A 14671-nucleotide genomic window follows, 5' to 3' on the forward strand; every position below is an offset into this window, starting at 1 on the left:
GGTTCATGAGAATTTTTTTTTCATTATTATTTTTTTTATGTATTTATAAATTAAAAATATAATAATAATAATAATAATAATAATAATAATAATGATATAATAATAATAATAATAATAATAATCATCATCATCATCATCATCATCATCATCATCATCATCATAATAATTGTTATGACCCTGGGTCATAAGTTGTGTATTTATCGGTATACAGGGGTTGGACAAAATAATGGAAACACCTTAAAAAATCAACAAAATATAATTTAATATGGTGTAGGTCCGCCTTTTGCGGCAATTACAGCCTCAATTGTCTGAGGTATTGATTCATACAACTTGTGAATTGTTTCCAAAGGAATTTTCAGCCATTCTTCAGTTAGAATACCCTCCAACTCTTTTAGAGACGATGGCGGTGGAAATCGACGTCTTACTTGAATCTCTAAAACTGACCATAAATGCTCAATAATGTTGAGGTCTGGGGACTGTGCCGGCCATACGAGATGCTCAACTTCATTAGAATGTTCCTCATGCCATTCTTGAACAATTCTAGCTGTATGGACTGGGGCATTATCATCTTGAGGTGAAGGTGTTTCCATTATTTTGTCCAACTCCTGTATATATCTATGTTCTGTTTAGTGTGTGTTCTCCCCCCGTCCTGTAGGTGTGCTGTGCTCCTTTTGTGTCTGTTTGTTTGCAGGTGCTGATTGGTGGAGCATGATTGCCCCGCCCTTTAAAAATGGCCCTGGAGCTTCCGTCCTCGCTCTCTCTTGCCTTCTGCCAGCTCCCAACCCTGTGTTCGTGTGTGTAATCGTCAGTCTTCGTGTGCTAATTCGATTGTACATTTATGGTTGTAAATAGTTTTGTTAAATTGAACCTTTTTCTGGTAGGGGAGGTCGGCTCTTTTGTTTTCCCGTTTTCTCCTGTTTTTGGTTAGGTAGTTAGGTCAGTTTTCTGTATTTTATTTCTTGCATTTATTTTGGAGTAGGTAATTTAGTTTAAACTTCACAGAAGTTATTTTGTTTGTTGTTTTAGCCGCTCCCTCCCCTAACCCTTCCTTAGTTGTTGAGAAAAATACTAATAATAAATATTGTGAATTTTTAGTTTCGACTGACGTGTGTGCTTGGGAGCTGGGAGGGGACAAATCGAGCACATTATGTTCACCCTGGTGAACCCCTAGGCCGGGGCGTAACATAATAATAATAATAATAATAATAATAATAATAATAATAATAATAATAATAATAATAATAATAATGATTATTATTATTATTATTATTATTAATAATAATTTATTTTTATTTTCCAGAAGAAAATTTTCAATCGCATTGTTTTTTTCATGCCTAAAGAGGAATAAAAACACTCAGGAAAAAATTTTGATTAAGGTTCTCATAATTCGTGCATGAAAGGGTTAAAGGAAAACTAGAAAAGCACTCAGAGAGCGCAGACCTCCAACAAGGCAGATCTTCCACCCCCCCCCCCCCCCCCCCCAATCACCATCAAAATGTAATCATTTCTTCCTTGTGCCAGTATCAACATTTCCTTATAACTTTTTGAAGGAAATTGAAGGAGGGTCCTTTTTAAGCCAGTATTTGGTGATGGCTTTTTTGCCTGCGGTAAGCAGTATTCTAAATAAATATATGTCACTTTCCTGTAGTTCCTCTGGGGGAATGCTAAAAAACAAAGCAGCCAATGACATATCAAAATGAACACCAAAAACTGAACACATCAACTTTATCATCTGTCCCCAAAAGCCAACAATACCAGGACAGGAGCAGAACACATGGGCTCGATCTGCCTCCAGTGAACCGCACTCCCTCCAGCAGGAAAAATGAACTCCAGAAAAATGTGATTTTCGTGCAGGTGTAATAAAGAAACGGGCCAGACGTTTCCAACAAAAATCCCTCCATGATAGTGAGTTTGGCACCGGATGATATTTAACGGTCCGTCACTTCTCGTCACTTGTCGTTTAGTCGTCTTCTGGTCCAACTCTACCTGGAAACATGGAGACTAACGTTGGGAGAAAACAGCAGAGTCCTGTCTGGGATTTATTTGAATACGACGACAGAGAAGAAGAGAAAAGATATAAAGAAACTAAAACTAAACTAAAACTAAGCATTTAGAAAATAACGAAAATGAATAAAAACTAGCAAACCTGCTCTAAAAACGAATTAAAACTAACCGAATTAGAAAAAAAAAAGTCTAAACTAAATAAAACTAAACTATAATGAAAAATCCAAAACTAGTAGAACCTTGGTTCGAGGTGCTCTTTGGAAAAAGGGATTCTTAAAGTAGAGACCAAACTAGAAAACAAACTCCAAGGCATTCTCTTTAAACATTAAAATTACCATATTGAGGCCATATCTAGACCTAAAAAACTGTTTTTTAGTTCTAGATATGACCATGCCATGGTAATAAAGGCATCTTAATATTTAAAGAGAGTGCCTTGGAGTTTTTCTTCTAGTTTGGTATCTAAATATTTTCCAAATTCCAGGAGTCATGAATTGTTGCCAGTATGGCCGTGAAATAGGCTGTGAAATGGACATTAAATTCCATTCTAAGCAAGGTTATTATCGTTAACGAAACTAACGAAATGATGAAAACATTTTCGTTCACTGAAATAAATAAAAACTATAATTATAAGAAAAAACGATAACTAACTGAAACTGTATTGTGTGCTTACAAAACTAACTAAAACGTATAAAAATATGGATAAAATTCCCTTAGTTTTCGTGTTTGTCAATGTCGGATTGATACGAAATCGATTCATTTCGCTCGAGCAATTTTAGCTAGCGGCACCATACGATATTTAATGTTCTGTTACCTCTCGTCACTTGTCGTTTAGTCGTCTTCTGGTCCCCACTCTACCTGGAAACATGGAGACTAAAGTTGGGAGAAAGCAGCAGCATTTGAATTTGACGGAGAAGATAAAAGATATAAACCCACTTGTTTACTCTGTGTTATATGTCTTGATTTGTTTTTATTGTTAATGTTTTTAGTTTTTATGTTTTATTGTGATTGATTTTATATCTGTACAGCACTTTGATTGAAAGCGCTTTACAAATAAATTATTATTATTATTATTACTATTATTATTATTATAAAGAAATTAAAACTAAAACTAAGTGTTTAGAAAATAACGAAAATGAATAAAAACTGGTAAACCTGCTCTAAAAACAAATTAAAACTAACTGAATTAGAGAAAAAAAAAAGTCAAACCTAAATAAAACTAAACTATAATGAAAAATCCAAAACTATTACGACCTTGGTTCTAAGTAGTCTTAAAAAGTCTTAAATTGAACTTGTAGGAACCTGTAGGAACTCTGATAAAAGTCCACCATCACCATATGTTCCACCAACAACACAATGCTGCTGCTGATACCTTTTACATGTTTTTTTCTTTTTTTATTGCAGAGTGTTTCAACGTGCCACTTGTGAATGGCTGATGTGTTATCCACAATGAAGAAACATCCCAGGCCTGTTTTATCAGATTACCTCCTGAGTGTGACGGCGCTGCTAACATGTGATTTGGCTCAGCTGTAATCGGCAGATGCACTAATGGTGGGTTAATTGGACGTGATTGACTTTAGAATCCTCCAGAGGAGCAAATCAGCATAATTACACTCTTATGTGTCTCCTTTTAAGGCCATAGAAGAGCTAAATGTGGGCTTCTTCTGCGTTTTCTTAATGCAGTTTTAATCAACGCACTGATTTACTGTCATGGATAAACAGGTAGTCGGAGTCGGATGGAAAAGTCAGATCTGTAATATTGGTCTTCAACGTTCGTGTTCCCTATAACTTAGTAAATCTACAGGGTGGGGAAGCAAAATTTACAATGAACATTTAGTTGTTTTTTCTCAGCAGGCACTACGTCAATTGTTTTGAAACCAAACATATATTGATGTCATAATCATACCTAACACTATTATCCATACCTTTTCACAAACTTTTGCCCATATGAGTAATCAGGAAAGCAAACGTCAAAGAGTGTGTGATTTGCTGAATGCACTCGTCACACCAAAGGAGATTTCAAAAATAGTTGGAGTGTCCATAAAGACTGTTTATAATGGAAAGAAGAGAATGACTATGAGCAAAACTATTACGAGAAAGTCTGGAAGTGGAGGAAGCAACAAAAAACGTACCGAAGCTTTTATTAAAGCTCTCAAATCCAAAATCCTAAAGGATCCAACCAAATCCATGAGAAAAATGGAAATTGAACTTGAGGTAGACAACAAGAGCGTTAGAAATGCAGTAAAATATGATTTGAAGTTCAAATCTTACACAAGAACACCAAAACACTTGTTGACAACAGCAACAAATCCAACTTTAGCAATTTTTGGGAATCATGTTTATGTCCGCCTTCTAGCCCAGATCTAAACCCTCTGGATTCTGCTGTTTGGGGCGTTTTAGAACATGCTACCAATAGAACATCACACAGCAATGTCGACTTTCTTAAAGATACTATTAAAGAAGAATGGGAGAAGTTGTCACCCGAATATTTGAGGAACACTTGCGCAAGTTTCAGGAAGCGTGTGAAGGCAGTTATTGAGAAAGAAGGAGGACACATAGAATAAAAACATTTTCTATTATGTCAATTTTCTTGCGGCAAATAAATTCTCATGACTTTCAATAAACTAATTGGTCATACACTGTCTTTCAATCCCTGCCTCAAAATATTGTAAATTTTGCTTCCCCACCCTGTATATCTTGGTGATGTCTAAGTACTAGAACAGAGGGAGGATACAAAGTTATTACAGGTGCTTTTAGCCGACAGCAAGAAATCTATTACAAGACTGTGCACTGTAAAAAAAAAAAAATCTGTAATTTAACAGAATTTTCACTGTTTATTTTACAGATTTTTCCTGTATTTTTAAGATACAGGAAAATATTAATGAAATGACAAAAACAGACTGTGATTTTACACGTCAACTGTAAAATGACATGAAAAACTGAATGAATAACCAAAAAATTTAAGTTTTTTAAAAGAATTTTTTTCTTTTTTCACAGTTAAAATACATTTGCAAATGTATCGTAATTTCACAAATATTTCTTTTCTATTTAGGAGATTAAACTGTTAATTTAAAGTTTAATACTGTAAAAAAAAAAAAAAAAAGTAATAAAATGAGATAAAATTACTGACAATTAACCGTAAAAGAAGTATTTGTTCTGTAAGTTTAACCAGACGTGTTTGTTAATTGACAAATATCTTGTGTAATTACAGGAGGTTTCACAACAAAAATGTTGAATAAATGTATTTTTGTGAATGTATAACATGTATAAGCACTGATAAACTGTCCAAATACAGTTTTTATCAGTGGATTGTACAACTGAGTCTCATTGAAAATTATTTATATATATATATTTATAGGTAATTTGATTGTTTTAATACGTGTAAATATTCTTTATTAAACATTAAAAAGTCCAAAAATATGCAAAATGTCATGTAAAGTTAGGGCAAAAAACTGTATTTTAATACCGTATTTTTATGAGATGGTTATTTTCCGTTATTTAACAGTATTTTTTTGGCACCCCTGCTGCCGGAATATGACCGTTTTTTTTTTTTTTTTATGAGTTTTTTTTTTTTACACAAGATATTTGTCAATTAACAAACAACAACTGCATTTGGACAGTTTATCAGTGCTTATACATGTTATACATTCACAAAAATACATTTATTCAACATTTTTGTTGTGAAACCTCCTGTAATTACACAAGATATTTGTCAATTAACAAACAAGTCTTGTTCAACTGACAGAACAAATACTTCTTTTACGGTTAATTGTCAGTAATTTTATCTGGTTTTAATTTTTTTTTTTTTTTTTTTTGTCTCATTTTATTATTTTTACAGTATTAAACTTTAAATTAACAGTTTAATCTCATAAATAGAAAAGAAATATTTGTGAAATTATGATACATTTGCAAATGTATTTTAACTGTATTTTTCTGTGGAGAAAAAAAAAATTCTTTTAAAAAATGGAAATTTTATGGTTATTCCCAGTTACAGTTTTTTCATGTTATTTTACATTTGACGTGTAAAATCACAGTCTGTTTTTGTCATTTCATCGATATTTTCCTGTATCTTAAAAATACAGGAAAAATCTGTAAAATAAACAGTGAAAATTTTGTTAAACTACAGATTTTTTTTTTTTTTTTTTTTTTTTTTTTTTACAGTGCAGAGGTATTGAAAGCTGTGATTGTCTTTTTTGTTTAAGTGAGAAATACCAAAACTGTAAGTACTCAGTTCATGTTTTTTTTTTTCTTTTTTTTTTTTTTTCTGTTTGACACTTTTGTATGTATAAAATAAGAAATAAAATAATGTAAATGTAAAAAAATAAGAAAAAAAGACTGTAATAGATATCATATGCATTAATGGTAATGCTGACATATCTTGCTCCTTTTCCAATAAAAACAAAACAAAAACAAAAAAAAGAAAAATGCAGATCAGTTGAATTCTTCGTGGTTTTGCTTTAGTGGAAGTCTGCCTGGGAAAAGTCGCCGTGGTTCATTCCGTCCCATTTGAGCCTCTCTCTGTTTGAGATCCAGGAGGCTGAGGTTATCCATCACACGTGCTCGTCTGGTCGGACCCGGAGCTCATACGTCAACGCCAGACTCGGGGAGGGGTTCCCATCTGTGCCCCTCTCTGCCGGCATCTCAACGATGACAAATGTGCCACCTGCAGTGGAAATATTGAGAGTTACCAGGACATTTATCAGGTAACATTTGAGCAATATGAAAGATAACCTTTTGTAAGTGGACGCAGATAAAGATGTATGTTCTGCCTTCCTTCTGCGAAAGCTCTGCCTGGGCTTAATACTGCAGCTACCCCACAAGTAATATCATGATAATGTGTTTCTTATTTGGGGGGTTTAACCAGGTGTGCAGTCTGTGCACTGCATCAAACCCTTGGATTACTAGGAACATTTACAGTTTTTCTTTCTTTTTTTTTTTTTTTTTTTTTTTTAAATACACCAGTGTTGCAGGCTTGGAGTGAGACACCTGTAGGCACATGAGGCTTGGTTTGGATTTTTTCTTTTTATTTCAATACGTATGCTATATTCCAGGCAGGTCTAATAATTTTTTCTGCGTCTGTATTCTACCACCCATCACTCTGGAATGCAGCATTAGATCCTTACCCCCCACTTCAACAGGCCTATACAGGGTGAGTCAGACAAAACGCTCTTTTCATTTAAAGAAATTGTACCACTGAAATGGAAATGCTTATTTTTCTTTTGATCATACAGTCATATTGATGTGGTTATTGAGCATGTCTGGCGATTGAATCATTGATTTATGGCATAGCATAACAGAGGGAATGTCCATTGTTTATTGTGCACCGAAATATCTGCCAACACAGTTTATGCCACCGTGAATGAAATTGAAATTTTCAACCATTACAGCATGTTTACTCGCCATCAAAATGTTTTGTCTCAACGAAGTCGTCCGGCACGACCTTCAACCTGGCTACCATTCAGATTGATGCAAATCTGTGCTCGTTGTCGCATCTCTAACACAGCTCTTCTCGCCATTCGTGTTCGTCGTAGGGCTTGGATTTCAGCCGTGATGCGATTTCGGAGTTCCTGAAGAGTTTGTGGAACAGTCTGATACACACGGTTTTTAAGATACCCCCACAAGAAAAAAATCAAGGGGGGTCAAGTCCGGGGATCGGGGAGAATTTTGTCACCATGGGGCGGCCATGGCTCAGTTGGTAGAGCGGGTCGTCCAATAACCGAAGGGTTGGCGGTTCGAATCCCGCTCTGTCCTAGTCAGTCCGTTGTGTCCTTGGGCAAGACACTTCACCCTCCCTGCCTCCAGTGCCACCCACACTGGTGTATGAATGTTCGGTGGTGGTCGGAGGGGCCGTAGGCGCAAAATGGCAGCCACGCTTCTGTCAGTCTGCCCCAGGGTAACTGTGGATACAGATGTAGTTTACCACCACCAGAGTGTGAATGTGAGAGCCAATGAATAATGGGTCAATAATGTAAAGCGCTTTGGGTGTCTAGAAAGGCGCTATATAAATCCAATCCATTATTATTATTATTATTATTATTATGAAAGCTCTCTGCACATCCGTAAACTGTGGTCTTGCCATGATGAAAACTCCCTGGGCACTGTCATGTAGGCCTATGTCCTGAGTGTGAAAGCAAAGCCCCGACTCCTGTAATTGTTGTCAATTTCAAGTTTGTTCACTGTGGCATACATTGTGTTGGCAGGTATTTCAGTGCCCAATAAACAATGGACCTTCTCTCTCTTATGCAATGCAATAAATCTATGACTACATCACCAGACATGCTCAATAACCACATCAATATGACTGTATGGTCAAAAGGAAAATCAGTGTTTCCGTTTTAGCAGTACAATTTCTTTAAATGGAAAGAGCGTTTTTTCTGACTCACCCTGTAATATTATTTCATTTGCACCATTAACCCTTCGGTATCCAGGTGCGCCTTTTAGGCACACTTTTGTTACGCTCGGTCTAGGCCATAGGTGTCAAACATGTGGCCTGGGGGCTAAATCTGGCCCACCAAACGGTCCAATCCAGCCCGCAGGATGAATTTGTGAAATGCAAAAATTGCACGGACGATATTAACAATCAATGGTGTCAAAATCATTTTAATTCAGGTTCCACATACAGACACATTCAGTCCAGTTAGATTTAAAGTGGGTCAGAACCAGGAAAATATTATCATAATAACCTAGAAATAATGACAACCCCAAATTTTGTCTTCGTTTTTTTGGTGTAAAAAAGTAAAATTACATGAAACATTACCAAACTATACTTTTACAAAAAATGTGAATAACCTGAACAAATATGAACAAACGGAAATGTCTTAAGAAAAGTAAATGCAATTTTACTAATATTCTGCATGTTATTTTTTTTTTTGAACTTTTTATTTAGATTTTTGCACAACACGAAACAGAACAAAACATCTGGGATAAGACACACATGAAAAAAAAAAAAAAAAAATTTACACCACATAGTATTATTATTGTTACAAATATTATACTACATCTGTAGATACATTGCCAAATATCAAAACATTCATATATTTGTATACATATGCACACATCTATATAAATACAAAACACCTCATGTCAGGGGTTATAAGAGCAATTTTCGTTAACAACCCAAAAAGTTTAATTATACAAATAGTCTTCGACCATGTGCCATCTCCGCTTAAAAAGATCCATTTTCATCTGTAATGATGCGGTCATTCTTTCCATAGTGTACACTTGTTTCAGTCTTTGTTTCCATTCTATTACTGTTGGTGATTTGACACTCTTCCAATTTACTGTGACTATTTTTGTAGCAATCAACAGTAAAATATGTCAACAATATCTCTGCTCTGCATTAAAATCATTGACCGGTATGACTCCAAGTAAATAGAACAAAACATTTGAAGGGACTTCTCTTTTTACAATTCTTTCAATTTCTTCTTTGATATTTTTCCAGTATATAAACAAGCTTGGACAGTCCCAAAATAGGTGTGTATGGTCACCTGTTCTACCACAATTTCTCCAGCATAAAGCTGTAGATGGATCCTTGACAAAATAAGATATAACCGAAGGAGTATGAAAAAATCTGGTCTTGAGTTTCCAATCAAATTCCCTCCACTGCTGACTATTGATGCCTTTATGAATAATATTACATAATTTATCCCACAGTTCGTCTTCTATAACAATATTTGATTCCAATTCCCTTTTTTTTTTGATATCATATGTATTTTGAAAGGTGTCTGGTGAGAGTCTTTTATAGAGATGAGAGATATGTTTGCCCGCTAGAAATCCTTTTTCTGAAATTGCAATAAAATATTGTTCTATAGCATTTGGTGTTCTCCTAATTCTCTCATTCTCTTTATGATTTATAATATAGTGTCTGATTTGTAAGTATCTACAAAAATCTTTTGTGGGGAGATCAAACTGTTCTTGAAGTTGTGAAAAGGACTTTAGGTGCGTTTCTTCAAATAGTTGATTGAGAATTTTTAAACCTTTAGCTGCCCATCCCTTAAACCCATAATCCCCAATCGAGGGTGGAAAGTCTGGATTACCCACTATGGGCATAGCTCAAGAGATCGATCCGTTGTCTTTCAGATTTTTTTTTACCTCTAAAAATGTTATGTTATGTTAATGTTATTAATCTTTTGTGCGATTCTAATGCACATGTGTAACTGATAAACTGATAAACCGAAGCGTAATATTGTTAAAATTGCACTTGTTTTCCTTAAGACAATTCAAGTTGTTCATGTTATTCAGATTTTTAAGGAAACTTTGTCAATGTAAACCTGATCATAATATAATTTCACTTTTTTCATAGTTAGAATTTTACTGGTCCGGCCCACTGGAGATCAAACTGGGGTCAATGTGGCCCCTGAACTAAAATGAGTTTGACACCCTTGGTCTAGGGGTTGCCGATATGCAACGTGGTGTGAGACTCCCCTCCCTCCATGTCCCTTAACAAACAGGAGCAATTTACACAAATGACCAGCAACCACGCCACTGCAATATGAAATATTTATTTACAACAAAAGAAAAATTAAATCAGGTAAAGAATCATAATAATCTACAAACACAAACGAAGGAAACCAAAATACATCCATCTCACCTAACAAAAAATTTAAAGAAAAGATTCCCTCCTTCTATAGCTGATTTCACAAAGTTCTAACAAAGATTACAACAGGCTGGTGTGCACAGAGGGGGGGTGGGGGGGTGGAATGAGAGGAGTCTCCTGGGAGGAAGGAAGATCTGGCTTTAAATTTCCCAGCTCATCTCTGAAGCACCAATCAGCTGCAGCCAGCAGAGCAACAGCACACCTGCAGCTCATCCTCAATTAACCATTATCTGTCGGAGGGAAATGCAGGACACACCCACACAAGGAAGAGAACAGAAAAAAAACTACAAAAATACGACAGAATCACAAATGACACAGCACACTACACAACCAACAAAATACTAACCCTTAACACTTTGCACTTCATTTTAAAAACTTCATATTATTTTTCACAATTTAAATAAGGTTAGAATTCAAAAGTTGTTCATTTGTGCATGATCTTTAAAATTCTGGCCACCAACTAAAATGTGCACATTGTAAACAAAAGAAAATTACCAGACTAGCATCTGTCTCCCAAGTGTGCCTAAAACGCACTATTTCTTCCATTTGATATGTATGATTAGGACTGACCTGGATTTACTAAAATAAAATCAAATTAGAGCAGAAAAATAAATCAATATATAATATTTAATAGTTTGATTTATAGGTGTGCATTTTATGCACACTTGGTGACAGATGCTAGTATTTTTGAACATTTGACCTAGCACCAAAAATAATAATGCAAATTAACCAATGTTGGAGTTAATCATTGACATATGCCAGGATGAAAAAATCAAATAATATGTGATCCACTTTTTATGTCGTGTATTGAAAAAAAATCATTTTTTTTTGTTTTTTGCATCCAAAAAAATGATTTGTTTACATTACAAACACGGCATTTAAAGGGTAAAAAAATGTGACAATTATTGAGTATTTGGTATTTTTATTTACAGCTCAAGTTGATGAAATAGAAAAAAAAGTGTAAAAGAATTAAAAACAAACTGTATGAAAATTTTTTTTGACATTATTCCACAAGTGTGCCAAAAAGGCACACTTGGTGCTTAGTCAGGGTCTTCCTGGACGGGATACCAGAGGGTTAAACATTTAGCAGAAAGACATTTATGCTTGTATATCGTCCACTTTTTAAAGGTGCTGTATGTAGGATTGTGGCCAAAACTGGTACTGCACTCACATTCAAAATACTACAGAGCATGGTATCCTCTCCTCCTCCCCCCCAGACTAGGGGCTGCCAGATCCAGCATGAGCGTCTACTACTAGTGTTTCCTCTAGTCTTTGCCACCACACCATAAATTTCATTCAAAAAAATCATCACCAGACTTACTACACTCAAGGAATAAAGAAACGCACCATTTTCATTTTCTCGATTTTTTCAGAAATATGACAGTTACTGCAAAAGTACAAACTACAGTGAGTTCAGTACTATTCTGAGTCCAAATGAAATGATTGTTTTCCTGGTTCCAGTTGATTGATTTTGATTACACTGGTCAACAACAAATTTATTGTTTAAGTTTTTTGAGCTGATTTAGGATCATTTTGGTGTGCTGAATCCAAAAATCACATTAATTTTGCTCAATCAGGTCAACTTTCTGAACTATGCTACATATTGGCTTTTTAACATTTTTGCTTACATTTATGGGCATTTTCACATCATATGATACAAAATTCTTTCATATTTCTTGCAATAAACGAGTTCTGAAGATTTTACTTTTGCCAATTTATGATTAATGGTTTTTTTTTTAATATTACAGGTGAATGAAATGGCTTCGACTAGAAGATCTTGCAAAAATAAGCCTGACGTATTCTGCTACATCTGCGGTGAATACACCATTGGACCTAACAGGAATCGAGTCCCAAGTTTCATAAAGTGTGCTTACCAATCTTATTTTGGTATTAAACTTGGTGACCAAGATAAAGTTTGGGCGCCACACGTGGTATGCAAGTCATGCACCGAGTATCTGCGTCAGTGGACCAAAGGCAAGAAGAGTTGTCTGAAGTTTAATAAATACATCCTGTCAGAAAATGATTTTTTTTTCTCTTAAAACCTATTTTGGGTGAAAACTATATAAAAAAAATCAACTGATAAAGTCACAAAAATGTAATCAATTTTGTGAGAAGATCAAATTTTTCAAAATCAAATTAGCAAAAAAACCTGACCTGATTGAGAAAAACAGATGTCATTTTTGGATTTAGCGGTGCAAAATGGTCCGAATTCAGCTGAAAAACCCTAGACAACTTGCAAAAAACATTTTTTTGTCACCCAGTGTTAGCAATAAGAACTGTATATCTGTACTCCTCACCCATGTCTGCTCATGAGTGAAACTCACAGATGCATTGGACCTCTGCTCATTTGTGCACAACCATTCCCGATGAAAACACACCAAAATGGAGTGAAGACACATTTGTCCACAATGCCACGACCACTGCAACCGGAGAGAGATGGGGCCACATCGGGCCAAAACCTGTCATGGAGGTGTAACAGCCAAATGGGACGGTCCTGTGCAGCGGTTGTAACATGCGGTTGACCAGATCTGGGACGGTGGTTGGAGGAGCCGGTGGTGTGGTAACGCTCAGCAGGGCGTCCAACGGTAGAGAGGTGGAGTCCAAACAGCACCGGTCAGCTCCGTCCAGCTGAAACATGCCAGTGGCCCCAGCTCTGTCCGGTTGCAGTAGTCGCGGCATTGTGCACAAATGTGTTACCGTACCCCCCCACCCCCGACCGAACCATGGATGCCGGACTACAGACCCCCCCCCCCCCCCCTCCTTCAGATTACACACCACTACATGAAGAGGTCACTTCCACTGAAAGCACTGAACTACAAGGAGCTACCATGGCAACAGACCAGTCCTACACCAGTACCCGGTCTCTTCACCAGTCCTACACCAGTACCCGGTCTGTTCACTAGTCCTACACCAGTACCCGGTCTGTTCACCAGTCCTACACCGGTACCCAGTCTCTTCACCAGTCCTACACCAGTACCTACACCAGTACCCGGTCTCTTCACCAGTCCTACACCAGTACCCAGTCTGTTCACTAGTCCTACACCAGTACCCAGTCTGTTCACCAGTACCTGGTCTCTTCACCAGTCCTACACCAGTACCCAGTCTGTTCACTAGTCCTACACCAGTACCCAGTCTGTTCACCAGTCCTACACCAGTACCCGGTCTCTTCACCAGTCCTACACCAGTACCCGGTCTGTTCACCAGTCCTACACCAGTACCCAGTCTGTTCACCAGTCCTACACCGGTACCCAGTCTGTTCACCAGTCCTACACCGGTACCCAGTCTCTTCACCAGTCCTACACCAGTACCCAGTCTGTTCACTAGTCCTACACCAGTACCCGGTCTCTTCACCAGTCCTACACCGGTACCCGGTCTGTTCACCAGTCCTACACCAGTACCCGGTCTGTTCACCAGTACCCGGTCTCTTCACCAGTCCTACACCAGTACCCAGTCTGTTCACTAGTCCTACACCAGTACCCAGTCTGTTCACTAGTCCTACACCAGTACCCGGTCTGTTCACCAGTCCTACACCAGTACCTGGTCTCTTCACCAGTCCTACACCAGTACCTGGTCTGTTCACCAGTCCTACACCAGTACCCGGTCTCTTCACCAGTCCTACACCAGTCCTACACCAGTACCCGGTCTGTTCACCAGTCCTACACCGGTATCCAGTCTCTTCACCAGTCCTACACCAGTACCCGGTCTCTTCACCAGTCCTACACCAGTACCCAGTCTCTTCACCAGTCCTACACCAGTACCCGGTCTCTTCACCAGTCCTACACCAGTACCCGGTCTCTTCACCAGTCCCATACTGGTACCCGGTCTCTTCACCAGTCCCAGACCGGCAGTCTCTTCACCAGTCCTACACCAGTACCCAGTCTCTTCACCAGTCCTACACCAGTACCCGGTCTCTTCACCAGTCCTACACCAGTACCCGGTCTCTTCACCAGTCCTACACCAGTACCCGGTCTCTTCACCAGTCCCATACTGGTACCCGGTCTCTTCACCAGTCCCAGACCGGCAGTCTCTTCACCAGTCCTACACCAGTACCCAGTCTGTTCACCAGTCCCGTAC

At 37.4% G+C, this 14671-nt stretch overlaps 1 long non-coding RNA gene across 1 annotated transcript; it reads left to right on the forward strand.

The window, feature by feature from the left end:
- Positions 1–3204: 3204 nt before the first annotated feature.
- On the forward strand, positions 3205–12485 carry LOC115411059 (uncharacterized). Its single transcript, XR_003934170.1, has 3 exons — positions 3205–3552; positions 6463–6704; positions 12346–12485. It is a non-coding gene; the product is annotated as an uncharacterized LOC115411059 (long non-coding RNA).
- Positions 12486–14671: the final 2186 nt, after the last annotated feature.

Source organism: Sphaeramia orbicularis, chromosome 20, assembly GCF_902148855.1.
Source record: "Sphaeramia orbicularis chromosome 20, fSphaOr1.1, whole genome shotgun sequence".
Lineage (NCBI taxonomy): Eukaryota > Metazoa > Chordata > Actinopteri > Kurtiformes > Apogonidae > Sphaeramia > Sphaeramia orbicularis.